General features: G+C 47.1%; 1 long non-coding RNA gene across 2 annotated transcripts; it reads right to left on the bottom strand.

Moving 5' to 3' along the window:
• Nucleotides 1-3,606: 3,606 nt before the first annotated feature.
• Nucleotides 3,607-7,684, bottom strand: LOC145506773 (uncharacterized). 2 transcript variants are annotated; one of them, XR_014054317.1, is made up of 6 exons: nt 7,072-7,684; nt 6,648-6,776; nt 6,026-6,203; nt 5,023-5,086; nt 4,759-4,846; nt 3,607-4,232 (listed from the first exon to the last, which is right to left on the bottom strand). It is a non-coding gene; the product is annotated as an uncharacterized LOC145506773 (long non-coding RNA). The 2 variants fall into 2 exon arrangements; XR_014054318.1 differs by lacking the exon at nt 6,026-6,203.
• Between the last annotated feature and the right edge of the window lie 5,224 nt (nt 7,685-12,908).

Raw genomic sequence — 12,908 nt, 5'->3', positions numbered from 1 at the left:
GTGTCATCTGCATATCGAGGTTATTGATACTTCTCCCAGCAGTCTTGATTCCAGCTTGTGCTCCATCCAGCCCGGCATTTTGCATGATGTACTCTGCATATAAGTTAAATAAGCAGGGTGACAATATATAGTCTTGATGTACTTCCCTTCCCAATTTTGAACCAGTCCATTGTTCCATGTCCGGTTCTAAGTGGTATTTCTTGACCTGCATACGGATTTCTCAGGAGGCAGGCAAGGTGGTACGGTATTCCCATCTCTTTCAGAATTTTCCAGTTTGTTGTGATCCACACAGTCAAAGGATTTAGTGTAGTCAATGAAACAGAAATAGATATTTTTCTGAAATTCTCTAACTTTTTCTATGATCCAATGGATGTTGGCAATTTGATCTCTGGCTCCTCTGCCTTTTCTAAATCCAGCTTGTACATCTGGAAGTTCTTGGTTCACATACTGTTGAAGCCTAGCTTGGAGAATTTTGAACATTACCTTGACTCATATGAAATGAGTGCAATTGTGCGGTAGTTTGAACATTCTTTGGCATTGCCTTTCTTTGGGATTGGAATGAAAACTGACCTTTTCCAGTCCTGTGGCCACTGCTGAGTTTTCCAAATGTGCTGACATATTGAGTGCAGCACTTTCACAGCATCGTCTTTTAGGATTTGAAATAGCTCAGCTGGAATTCCATCACCTCCACTAGCTTTGTTCGTTGTGATGCTTCCTGAGGCCCACTTGACTTTGCGCTCCAGGGGTGAGGCTTAATCGAGAGGAAATTAACAATGTCTGAGGCTTCCAGGGTTCTTGGGAGATGAATCTATTAGGCTGAGGATCTTGGACTTAAGTCTACAGAAATGGGAGCCACTACAGGAGAAGAGTAAGACAATCACGTGCTGAGGTTTGTATCCTGGAGTGATCCCTCTGGCTAAGGAATGAAGTACAGAAGGGACAGCAGCAGTGGAACAGTTAGGAGACTGCTTCAGGATGAAGCCAAGCCTGAGGCAGAGGAGCGGAGGGGAGCTAGTCTCTAAATGTGGCCTCCAACAATTCCTCCGCTCCCTCTGTGCTTAGCTGCCCTTCACGCCAAGAGGGGGAGACTGGTTCCCCTCCCCCTGAATCTGGGTAGACCTGTGATTTGCTTAAATTCCTGTGATTGTGAGAGTTAGCATTTTTCACTCTGGAGTTCAGCGGCCACTGGAAGTGGACTGGAGTTCAGTTCTAGAGAAGCTCAAACTAAACTACCAACCATCTTGGGCAATGGGACGCAGCTACAGGAGTGACCTCTGGAAGAGTATGGGAAGTAGAGTCACTCGACTGAAACCAATCAACCCACAGAATCGTGAAAACTAACAAATTTACATTTTAAGCCACTAGCTTCTGGTGTGCTTTGTTACACGGCAATAGCCAACTGATGCCTAGAGGGATGGAGAGGTGGGGAAGGATGCGGGGACTATTATGAGGGTCAGGGAAAAACATCCTGAAAGTTGTGTACACACAGTGTCAGGACTGCAGCTGTGTCTGTGTCTGTCCGTGTGTGTGTGTGTGTGTGTGTGTTGGTGGGCAGGCTCCCTGAAAGAGCTTCTGCAGTCTCTTAAGTAGAACCTGAGCCCCCACTCCCCGCTCTTGGAATGCAGGGGGCAATGTCGAAAGGCAAAACTCCTAATTTCTGATGTGATTTGACAAACAGCTGCACACCCTCTAACGGCAAGCTGCTGCTGTAGAAGCCAGGGGGAAGGGCTCTGCCGCAGGCTCCTGTGGGGTTTGTGGTTCACTTCCACATAGAAATCAAAGTGATTCAGAGGAAAGGGTCAAGATATGCTTTGTGGAAGAGGAGAGCATGTCTATTTTTCCTTTAGGGACAGAAAATGTCCACAAGGGATGCTAGGTAGAGAAGGCATCCTGGGAAGAGGAAAGAGCACCTGCAGAGGCACAGAGGCGGGCGGAGCACGGGGGCATGCGGGGAACCAGGAGAGGTAAGGTCGGGGCTGGTGGTGGGCGCAAGGGCTGCTGGGAGCCTCAGATGGCAGCCCTCACAGATTCTGAGCAACAGCTGCTCTTCTGCTCACAACCTTTACAACCCTCTCCCTGGTTTCTTGGGCAGCCTGGCCTTAGAATTGCCAAGAGCCTGGCCCACCACACCCTGGCAACCTTCCTTCAAACTCCAAACACTTAAAACATTCAGGATTCATGCAGAGAGGGGAAACTTGGGGTCAGGAGTCATGTACGGCTTCTAGTCCAAGCTTGTGACTCACTAGCTGTGTAACTCTGGGCAAATACTTTACTGTCTGAATTTTAGTCTTCGTTGTAAAGTAGGAACCAATAATGTTACCTATCTCACAGGTTAGCTGTGACAACTAAACATGATAAGGTGTGTGATAGTATTTGGAAGTTTTTTTACATGGCCTTTTTTCCCCTCCTCACTCCTTTTGGTTCTAAATGGAGGAAGTATGTCTAAATAGTACTGCCTTTTTTTTTTTTTTTTGCTGGACCCTGTCCCCTTCCCGGGTTTTTCCCTGATAGCTCAGTTGGTAAAGAATCCACCTGCAATGTGGGAGACCTGGGTTCGATCCCTGGGTTGGGATCTTCCCCTTCCCACCCTAACAGGCAAGTTTAGGAGAGAGTCTGCCTGTACTGAAGCCACTTAGCATGCACGCGCCTGGCATAGCCCAGTCCACCCTCAGGATCTGCACGTGCGCGCTGCTCTGCATTCTTCCGTGCTGGGTACCCACAGCACTCTAGGGCACAGCAGCCTGTTGATGGGTCCATGGGAATTCAGAGAGGTCACTGAGGGTGAAGAGTGAATTTGATTGCAAGCAGAAAGTACCTGGTACACCACCAGCTGCAGACTCATTCACTAAATCGTAGAAGACACCGACAATTGAAAAACATTCAGCCATTAAAAATCATATCAAAAAAACATTTATTGAAAAGGAATTCATTTCATCTTTCAGGGAAAAAGTACATATAAAACCTACAACATAATACAGCTTTGGTTAAAAATATATATACCCACATTGAAAAAGCTAAAGAAGGTTACCTCCAGATGACACAACTGTGAGTAATTTTTTCCCTCTTTGAATTTTTCATCATGTTCATACTGAACATTATTGGGGTTTGATCAGGCCCAATAAATACTTCTAGTTTCCCCATCCAGGATCTGAACTAACTAAATAGAATACAAAAGAATAAGACAGGTAGAGACCAAAGCATCGATTTTACTACTGATACTGGCAGGGCTGGAAGTGGGGCTTAGATGTACAGTCACAATGAGCTTCCTAAAATCCAACCCCTGAATTAGACAAACTTATACAGGCAGCATTGGAGAAGGAAATGGCAACCCACTCCAGTATTCTTGCCTGGAGAATCCCAGGGACGGCAGAGCCTGGTGGGCTGCCGTCTATGGGGTCGCACAGAGTCGGACACGACTGAAGCAACTTAGCAGTAGCATACAGGCAGCATGATCAGCTGCCCCTACATTGGAGGCAAATGGCTTTGACATTAACAGTAATAACAACAACAATAATTGTCATCATCACTACTTAGTGGATAGTTACTATGTCCAAGAGGCTGTGCTAAGTGTTCTACGTACATTAACACATTTCTTCCGGACGACAATCCTGAGAGATATGTTTTATTATCCTCTTTTTCAGGTGAAGAAGTGGGACATCTAGTTTAAGTAATTTTCCCAGTGTCACATAACAGGTGAGCTAGAATCCAAGCCCAGGTTGTCCAAGTCTGAAGTCCATGCTCTTCTCTCTTGGAGGGCATGTCAATGCCAGGATTTGAAACAGGTTCAAAGTCACTCGCAAAAGAGATTTCCCAACTGCTTATGACGAGATTCCTATTAAAGGAGCAGCCACCCAGACACTTTGTCTGGTACAGACCACAGTGTTACAGGAAATCAGCTGGTGGTGGATTCAGACAATCTGGGACCCCACGAAATGCTTATGTGACCCCAGAAAAATCCATCTCCTTTCCGGGCCTCAACTTCTCTGTCTGTAGAGTGAGGGCAATAGGTGAGTTGACTAGGCTGGCCCCTTCTAGCTCTGGGGCAGAGATCCTGGGAGCTCTGAGGCCCCGAGTTTCAGCTGAGTTGTGGTCCTGCTGGGCCTGAGTGGAGTAGAGTGCAGGTCTGCTGCGTAGAGCACACCCTTAGATCTCACAAATGGGTCTTGACCAGAAAAGAGGTCTGGTTCAGAAAATAGCAGTCAACTGGCAGATGTCTCCTGGGCCATGTTCAGCTGAATCCAGGAGACAGCCAGACAAGACAAATTAAGACATAATCAACTCTTACCCTCGAATCTCTGAAGAGGCCTGAGCGTGAACCCAGGTCAGCCCCACTTTCAGGACCGCGTTGTAAAGCAGCCATAGTGGATGTGGAAATCACTCTGTCCACTTCAAGTGACCACAGGAGACCGAAGGAGCTGCCACCACTGTAGCTGCAGCAAGAGCTCGAGAAGATGGTGGACTTGATAGCTGAGATCATATAAGTCATGCCCCCGTGTAGAGGGAATCCTTTCAGCCCTGCCCTCAGCGTCCCTGCCGCCCTCCAAAGCCCGCAAAGGCGAACACATGAAACTTCCTGCCCAGACGCCTACTCTCTGGATGGAAGCAACTCTCAACCGGCATCAGAGACAATTCCCCAGCTTCCTCAGCCCAGAGGTAATTCCAAAAGCTGTGTCCATGCTACCTCCCAGAATTCCCGGGGGATCACGCTCTGTGGGATCACTTGGGCTGGATTCTTCCTTCCCAGTCCCTCTTCCTCACCTTCACCCCTCACTGATGTTTCCTGGGATCAGCTCCCTGGATCTTACTTCATGTCTCTGATGGACAGGTCAGGCAGACGTGTTTCGCTCTGAAACAGAAGACCATCCCCCATACCCTGATTTCATGGCATCCTCGCAGGGGTGCCTCAGGGGTGCAGGCTCCAGCTTGTCCTTGACCTCCCTCCGTTTTCATCCATCTTCCCTTCCCAGCTGCCTGCCCTGGAGACATCAACCTCCAATATCAGGCAATATGATCAGAACTTACAGAGAATCCCACAGTGTGTAAAATTCAATCTTTGTAACAAATCTCTTAAGTGTAGATATATATCCTACAGGAAGGAAAATCAGAACAAAGTTTAGTATTAAAGTGTTAGTCGGGGTTCAGGAAAACCCTACTAAGAGATGAACATGGTCAACTTGTTTCTTCCTGGTGGCAGCTGCTCTTCTCTGATTGAATCCTCACCAATACACCTTGTTTCTGGGGGGACCCAAACCAAGATAGCCAGGAACTCCCAGGACCTATCGGGATAAATCAGCTCGAGTTAGAGTTCCCGTGGGTAGCCTGAGACAGAACTACAGACACAGCATCCTTAGAACAATATTTGGGATGTCATTTTGACCCTTCCCTCTGCCTTGAGAGGCCCATATGCTACACAATCAAACTTGATACTCCTATCTCACACTCCCTCCCATTCTTAGAAACAACACTGGCGTACTCTCCAGCATCCAACAAGAAATATTTCTCTTAAAATGTCAACAGCATTAAAAAACACTTTGCTTTTAAGTGGTGGCATGTTCCCTGGTGCTCAAAATCAAGAACCTCAGTGCAGACGCAGCCTATTTTTCTACACAATTCCCCATAGGTGAACCAGAAATGGAGTTCCAAGAGTTAGAAAAAAGCTGTCCAACCCTTTGTCTGGTTAAAGGATTGTAACAGTTGGCTGGAATCAGGCTGGGATTTTATGGGGGATCTAGGAGGATGAAACCCTTGAAACTTGGGAAACCTCCAGCTTCACAATCAGCATCCGTGAACAAAGCTACCTGTTCCCTCCTCCACTTTTCCACAAGGCTGTGGACAAACATATTGGCCTGTTTGCTGCCAGCTCACATGTGTTTCTGCCCTACCTGACCCTGAGCAACTCAAGGGCAGGATGCTGATGGCAAGCCGGCATCCCTGGCCCATGAGGCAGTGCATGGGTGGAGTTTAGTGAATGAGATCAAGGAAAAAGTGCCAGATATCAAGGCTCTTACCATGGAAGAGCACCAACCTTGGAAGAGCCCTCTGAGAACGTCCATTCCCACCTGCTCCCTCTATAGATAAGAAACTGAGGCTCAGGAAGGAGAAAGTCATAGACAAGCTGTGATCTCCTTGAAGAAGAATGAAGACCTGTCTATCTCTGTTTGCTCAGAACCAGCACAGGACCTGACATGGAGTAGGCATTAATCCTGCAAAATAAAGAAGGAAGGAAGAAAGGAAGGAAGGAATTTGGGTAGCAGTAATAACACACCTAGCTGTGCTGTGCTCAATCACGCCTGACTCTTTGCAACCCTACGGACTCTAGCCCTCCAGGTTCCTCTGTCCATGGGATTTTCCTGGCGAGAATACTGGAGTGGGTTGCCATGCCCTCCTCCAGGGGATCTTCCTGACACAGGGATCAAACCCACCTCTCTTGTTTCTGCTGCACTGCAGGCAGATTCTGCGGAACCACCGGGGAAACCCAATACACCTAGAACGGAAGTCAAATCTCCTGACTGCCAGATTCCTCCTCTTCTTTTATGCCTCCTTAGCCAACCCGTAAGCTCACATCTGATCAAAAACACACCTTCCCTTCCATTGTTTACCCAGAATTCTTTTGGAAAATTCACCCAGAATCCCTTGGGGTTGCTCACCCAGAATCCTGCTCCTCATTCAGAAAGCAGAACTTTTGTGATACCAATCAAAGGCATTTGGAGGGCAAAGGCATGAAAATCCTAGTTGCTAGGGCAGCTTTTCTAAGTCCATCAGATGAGGGTCTCCAGCTGTGAAAAGGAGAGTAGAAAGAAGACAGCTTTCAGTCCTTAGCACCACCTCCAGCCCCACATTCCCCACATAATGGTCACTGGGAGATATTAGCATCTAAATTATTTTAAGGAGATATAATAAGATTCACTCAGCAGGCCATTAATGACGAAAGAGATTATTACTGGAAAAAATCCAAGACTGACTTTGAACAGAGTTGGCTCATCTAAATGACCCTCTCCCTGCACCTCAGATGATCCTGGTCCCCAGAGGTTATACAGATTTGAAAAAGTAACTGCCATGGAACATGCTCACGTTTATGCAAGAGGGTCTTATGGAAGGAATCTCCAGAGAATTAGGGTCAGGAGTGCATAGCAGTGAGATAAATGAGATGTTCCCTGAATCGTAAGAATCCTCTGTGGCAGAATTTACAGGAAGCATCTCTAGTCTCCATATTTGGCAGGCGTCCAGCCGGAGTTGTCAAGTATTAGATTAATTTTAATTCAATGCAAAAAACCACATTAGTGGAGTGTTGCAATTGAGAGTTGAAATATACAAAAGCCAAGAGTCCTTGAAGTGAATCATTCCAAAGCCGGAGCATCATTCCAGGAGTCCATCAAAAAAGGCACATTCTTCAGAGCATCCCCCAGCTATCTGCCACCTTTCAGTCAGACTACTTAGCCAGGCAAATGAGCCACCTGGCAGTGACCTGAAGGGATGGATCTGTTGATGAATGTTACTTCACTGGTCCTGCTCACAAGAGGTAAAGTTCAAACTCCTTGATATGGCACTCAAGATCCCCCATGATCTAGCTCCAAATTGCCCCTCACAGCCTCATCTTTCAGTATAATCTTCGTGTTTTGCAGGCTGCAGTCACGCTAGCCCTCCGATTACTGTTGCTGATCTTCTTGCACACTTAACTTCCACTGAAGCCCTAGAAGGGAGCAGCCCAGACACCATGCGTTACCAGGGTAACCCCACCTCATTGTTGAGGAGGAAGGGAGTGCCTGACCGGGGGAGGCAGTCCATTGGCTAGCCATCAGTCAATCAGATTTCTCTTGAAAATGTGAACTAAGAGATATAAATGGTTGGTGGGTTGTAGTGGGTAGTAGTCCACGGATGAGGAAGACATTTTGAGGCAACGTGTAATGGTGAGCAAGTAAAGAGAGTCATTCCCCGGAGAGAACAACACAAGAGGCCACAGGATGGAGAGGGAAAGACGGCGGACCTGGGTTCCTGCCTCTGTCATGAAACTCCTCACTGGGCTTGCTGCTCTTGAGACCTGTGAGGTACCCCAACATCCTGATGTATTCTTTCTCTCACAAAACCTTCAGAGTAAGTGGCTTTCATGGGTTGCTTGAAAACACTCTCACTAGGAATATAAAACAGCAGTCCCTCTTGAATGCAGACAATGTTAGTCATCCCACCGGTCACCCTGTGGGTAGTCACAGGATGGCCCATATGACTGCTTCCCCCCAAGTCTGCATCCAGGAGTAATCCTCCAGCCTTCTTCTGCTGAGATTGCCTCATCCATGGGAGAAAGCCCTGTAGGTGGGATACTAGTCAGGGGTCTCCAGGGGAACACAACCCATATGATATATACATATATCACATATGTATATCTCATATATAAAGATTTATTTTAAGGAATTGGATCACATGAATATGGAAACTGACAAGTCCAAAGTCTGCAGGGTGGGCTGACAGGTTGGAGATCCAGAGCCAGTGTTGCAGTTCAAGTCCAAAGGCCATCTGCTGCAAAATTTTTGGGAGCTAGTCTTTTGTGCTAGCTAGGCCTTCAGCTGGTTGGATGAGGCCTAACCACATTACGGTGAGCAATGTGCTTTGTTCAATATCCACTGATTTCGATGCTAATCTCATCCAAAAACTCAGAAATATTCAGAATAATATTGACCAAGTATCTGGGCACCATGGTCTAGCCTAGCTGACACATAAAATTGACCACCATCACAGATGATAATTGTTTTTAAATGACCCTGGTGCTTGGGATGTGGGCTCCTGTTCCCAACACTCTGGCCTATGGAAGTTGAGCGTGACCACAGCCACTTCTGCCAGCCTCTCAGCTGCAGACCATACTCAAGACCATGCTGGACACCAATCCACTGTATGTCTCAAATTCCAGGGGTGATGTAGGCCCTCTTTTTAAGCTTAGGATAAAGATCCACTCTGTGCGTGGGACCAGGGAGGGAAATAGCATAGCACTCCAACAACTTGTTCAGAAGGACAAGTTCTCAATTGTCTTAGAGCCTAAGCCAACACTGAGAGAGAGAGGGCCATGTTGACATCCTTCACTATCTCCCGAGGGTTCCCATCTGCCATGAGACCTCCACGATGGGCCATGCTTCTGCCTTTGCTTATACCCATCCCTCAACCAAGAATACACTCTCTCCTCCTTTCTCCAACTCCAAGTAGTAAACGATGGAGCCAAGATTTTAAACCCAGATTTGTTGATCAAGTCCAGCACTCTCTCCATGATTCCAGAGCTGATAGGAAGCAGCTCACTACCTCACAGCAACCAGCCTACCTTGAGGAAGCTCCAACAGAAAATTACAAAATACCTGGGTCAGCTCAGGTGGGCACTGGAATCCAAGACTTAGAGGAAACCAGTGGTGTAGAGATACCCATCTTTAAACCAGTATCCAGCTGGGAGCTGGGACTTGTCCATGACGAGTAATATGCTACTGTTAGAAGGACAGGGGAAGGCATGAGTAAATCAGCTTCCTTACTTGGGTCTCTTTTAGGATGGTAAATAACCAACTCATACACCATCTTCCCTTCCCACATCCTTGGCAGACATTGCTAATGGAGCACTGCATCTTCCTTCCTAACACAATCTTCAAATCTTATGTAAGTCTACAGCATATCCAACTTTTTGCCAGTGAAAAGCCCCTCTGGTCTCCTTCTTTCACTGGTAAGGACAACTGTGATTACACAATTGTGATGACAATTGTGATTATCTCACCTGTATAATCCAGGATTGCCTCCCCATCTCAAGATCTTTAAGTATATCTTCAAAGTCACTTCTTCCTTATAAGGTAAGATATTCACAGGGATGAGAATACAGACATCTTTGGGGGCCACTATTCTGCCCAGCACATATACCTCATGGGATTGTCTAAAGGTCACATAAAACAATGCACGTAAACAGCTTAAACCCAGTGCCCAGCACTTAGTAAACCCTCAATGAATATTTGCTGTTGTTGCTGTTATGTTCCCCACCTCCATACCTGTTGCAAATAAGTGTTCAATAAATATTAAATGTTATTATGATTATTATTGCCATTGGGCCTCCTAGCACTGCTGGAGCCAGAATCTGACTCCAAAGTCCATGCTTTTATCCATTGCATCCTAAATTTTTTAATTAAACATTATTACACACCTTCTATGTGTTAAGCTTCGAATTGAACATTTTCTCCTATAGGTATATTCTCAGTCCGCCTCTATGGCATTTCTTACTCTAGATTGTATTTCATTTGTTTATGTGTCTCTTCTCCCATCTCTTCAAGGATAACAACACAGAGTGAAGCAACAATGGCCTCCCACGCAGCCTGACATAAAGTGGGCTCCCAGGAGATGGTCCAGAAAAGGCACAGTAAAAGCCAGACCCTACAGCTCTCGGAGGGCAGGGTATAGCATGGGGGATGGACCCCAGGCTCTCTCAGGACCAAGGTGGGGACCGCTGCCCAAGCTTCACAGGTGGCCTGAGATTAGCTGCTGTCAACCTGCTGGGCTGGGCTGGGGAGGCTGAGCAGAGTAACACCCCAACACCTGTGCCCTGTCAGGATGCCAGTCTCTCTGGAAGAAACGTCCCTCACAAATAATTAGCCAGCATGCACAGGAGCTACACATGGAACAGAGTAGGACCTTGGGCTCCTTTGCCCGAGTGCATGACTCGGTTGTCAGCCACCGGTCTGGAAAATTTCCACTTAGCAACATCTCTCTCTACTGTTGGGAGAACTAGCCCAGGCAGAGACACACCTCGGTGCATCCTTGTGAAACCAAAGAAGAGCAAGGGTAGAAATCAGGAACCTGAAACATGGCAAGTCTTTCCTCTTGCAGTAATAACAGGGGTGTGGGGTGGGATAATGTATTGAGTAGTTAAGAATCGAGTATCCTCTCTGCCCTCCTTAAACTCATGCTGCGAGTGTGGCCAGGCTCTTCGATGCCTCCTTTCCTTGGGGAGGTTTGTTTGATGACAAGAGGTCCAGAAAGGGAGTAGAGGTCACCTGCGAAATAGTTCCCTTCCCTGTGTTGTTTCTTAAGCCCTGAAATCATTGAGGAAGAGAGCCTGTAATTCTCTTTTGCCCACACTTTCCAGTCTCATCTCTCTCATGTTCCCCCACCCAAGATATGTACACCCGTGTACACACACACACACACACACACGCGTGCGCGCGTGCATGTGTACACACGTGTGCACAGCCACACGTGCATTTGCATGTACCCACATGCACCCACATACATAAGCTCATGTGTCCAATGCATGTTGTGAGTATACACATGTGCTGGTGTGTATGTGCACATTTGTGTTCATGTGTACATGCAAGTACAATCACAGGGCCACGCACATACGCACACATACTCATATGAATGCACACTATGCTCTGGTCATATTGAAATACTTGACTTCCTGAACTCATCCCACTTTCCCCTCTCATACCTCAAGACCTCTATATCAGCTATATCTCCTTTCTGGAACATCCTTTACCTCTTTTGTTAACCTAGCTACCTCTTCTTCTTAAACCAAGTCCACCCTTGCACTTTCAGCCCTAAGCTTTGTAAGTGCCTGTTTACTCCCCCACCTGAGCAACAAAATAACACAAATCTATTTTGATGACATTTATATTCCCAGCAACTAGCATGGGCCTATGATGACTATCTATGAAATGAGAGGGTAAGTGAATAAATGAATGGATGGACATAGAATCAAATCATTAGTTCACACCCACCACACCCCCAGGAAATTATGTGAGCCCCAGTCCCTGCCTTGGGCGCCCCCCCACCCCAGGACACATGGGCTATGTCCCAAAATGGCCATGACTATTCCCTATGCATCTCCTGCTCTAGGGCTCTTAGGGCATCTTTGGGGCAAGGGATTAGGGGGTACCCATAGTTTAACTGTGATTCAGAAATACCTTCAGGATCTCCAAATAATTAACATTTCATCAGGTTGAGTTGTTCCTCTCATGGACATTTCGAAACACTGTGACTCGAAGTGAAAGCCCATTGCTGATAGCATATCAGGAAAATCTCCAGGAGATACAGTGCCTTGTCCCAGCCCAAACTGATGGCCATGCCAAGCTGAGAGATAACAGGGTGAGGGGTCCTGGGAGGAGCTGGTGGCTGAGGACAGGGATGAAAAATGGCTGCTTTGAACTGGTTTCAGGGCTGGTTTGTTCTGAGATAGAACAAATGAGATTCCTGCCCTTGGACTTCTGTGCAGACTTCTCTCTGGGGAGAAAGCCAGGGCGGGAGGAGGGTGCATAACCCAGATCACTGGTGAAACTTAAGATGTCACCTCCCCACTTCCCATCCCACCCCTACTCTGTGAATCTAGCACCTGAGAGATCTCACAATACCAACCTCCTAAATGCCTCACTTTCTTCTCCAACCCTCCATCCGCAAACCTCTTCTCTTCCTGCGGCCCCCACTGGATGCCACCATTCACCCTCTCGTAGGTCACAAACCTGTCTTCCCCAAACATCCCCTTTCTTATCCTGCCCCTCTCCTACCCAGTTAATCCTTCCTGGCAATAACTGTCTCAGTGCCCCTTGCCCTTCACCCCAGCACCCCAGACTGGATCCACCTCATCATCTCACTCTAAACTACTAGAAAAGTACTTCACGGGTCCCCTCTTTTTCAGCCTCTTCCAAACTCAGTTCATTCTCCCAGAGGCAACCTTGCATTCATTCCTTCGTGCAAAAGCACCTTTTGTGCCCTGTGACATGCCATGTACTCTGGGGCTGAGAAGACAAATGCTAATAAGACACAGAGCTGATTATATCATTCTCCTGTTCAAAAACTCTTGATGGCTCTCCACTGCCCATGCAAGAGTCCATTCTCCCTAGCACCCCAGGTGGGGCCTCCCCTGATGAATTAACCTCTTCAAGTTAACCTCTTTGGCCACAGCT

The sequence above is a fragment of the Giraffa tippelskirchi genome, chromosome 5, assembly GCF_054371585.1.
Source record: "Giraffa tippelskirchi isolate mGirTip1 chromosome 5, T2T-mGirTip1v1.2.pri, whole genome shotgun sequence".
NCBI classification, from domain to species: domain Eukaryota; kingdom Metazoa; phylum Chordata; class Mammalia; order Artiodactyla; family Giraffidae; genus Giraffa; species Giraffa tippelskirchi.
The sequence above is the reverse complement of the archived record's forward strand: the minus strand, read 5'-3'. Positions and strand labels throughout refer to the sequence as shown.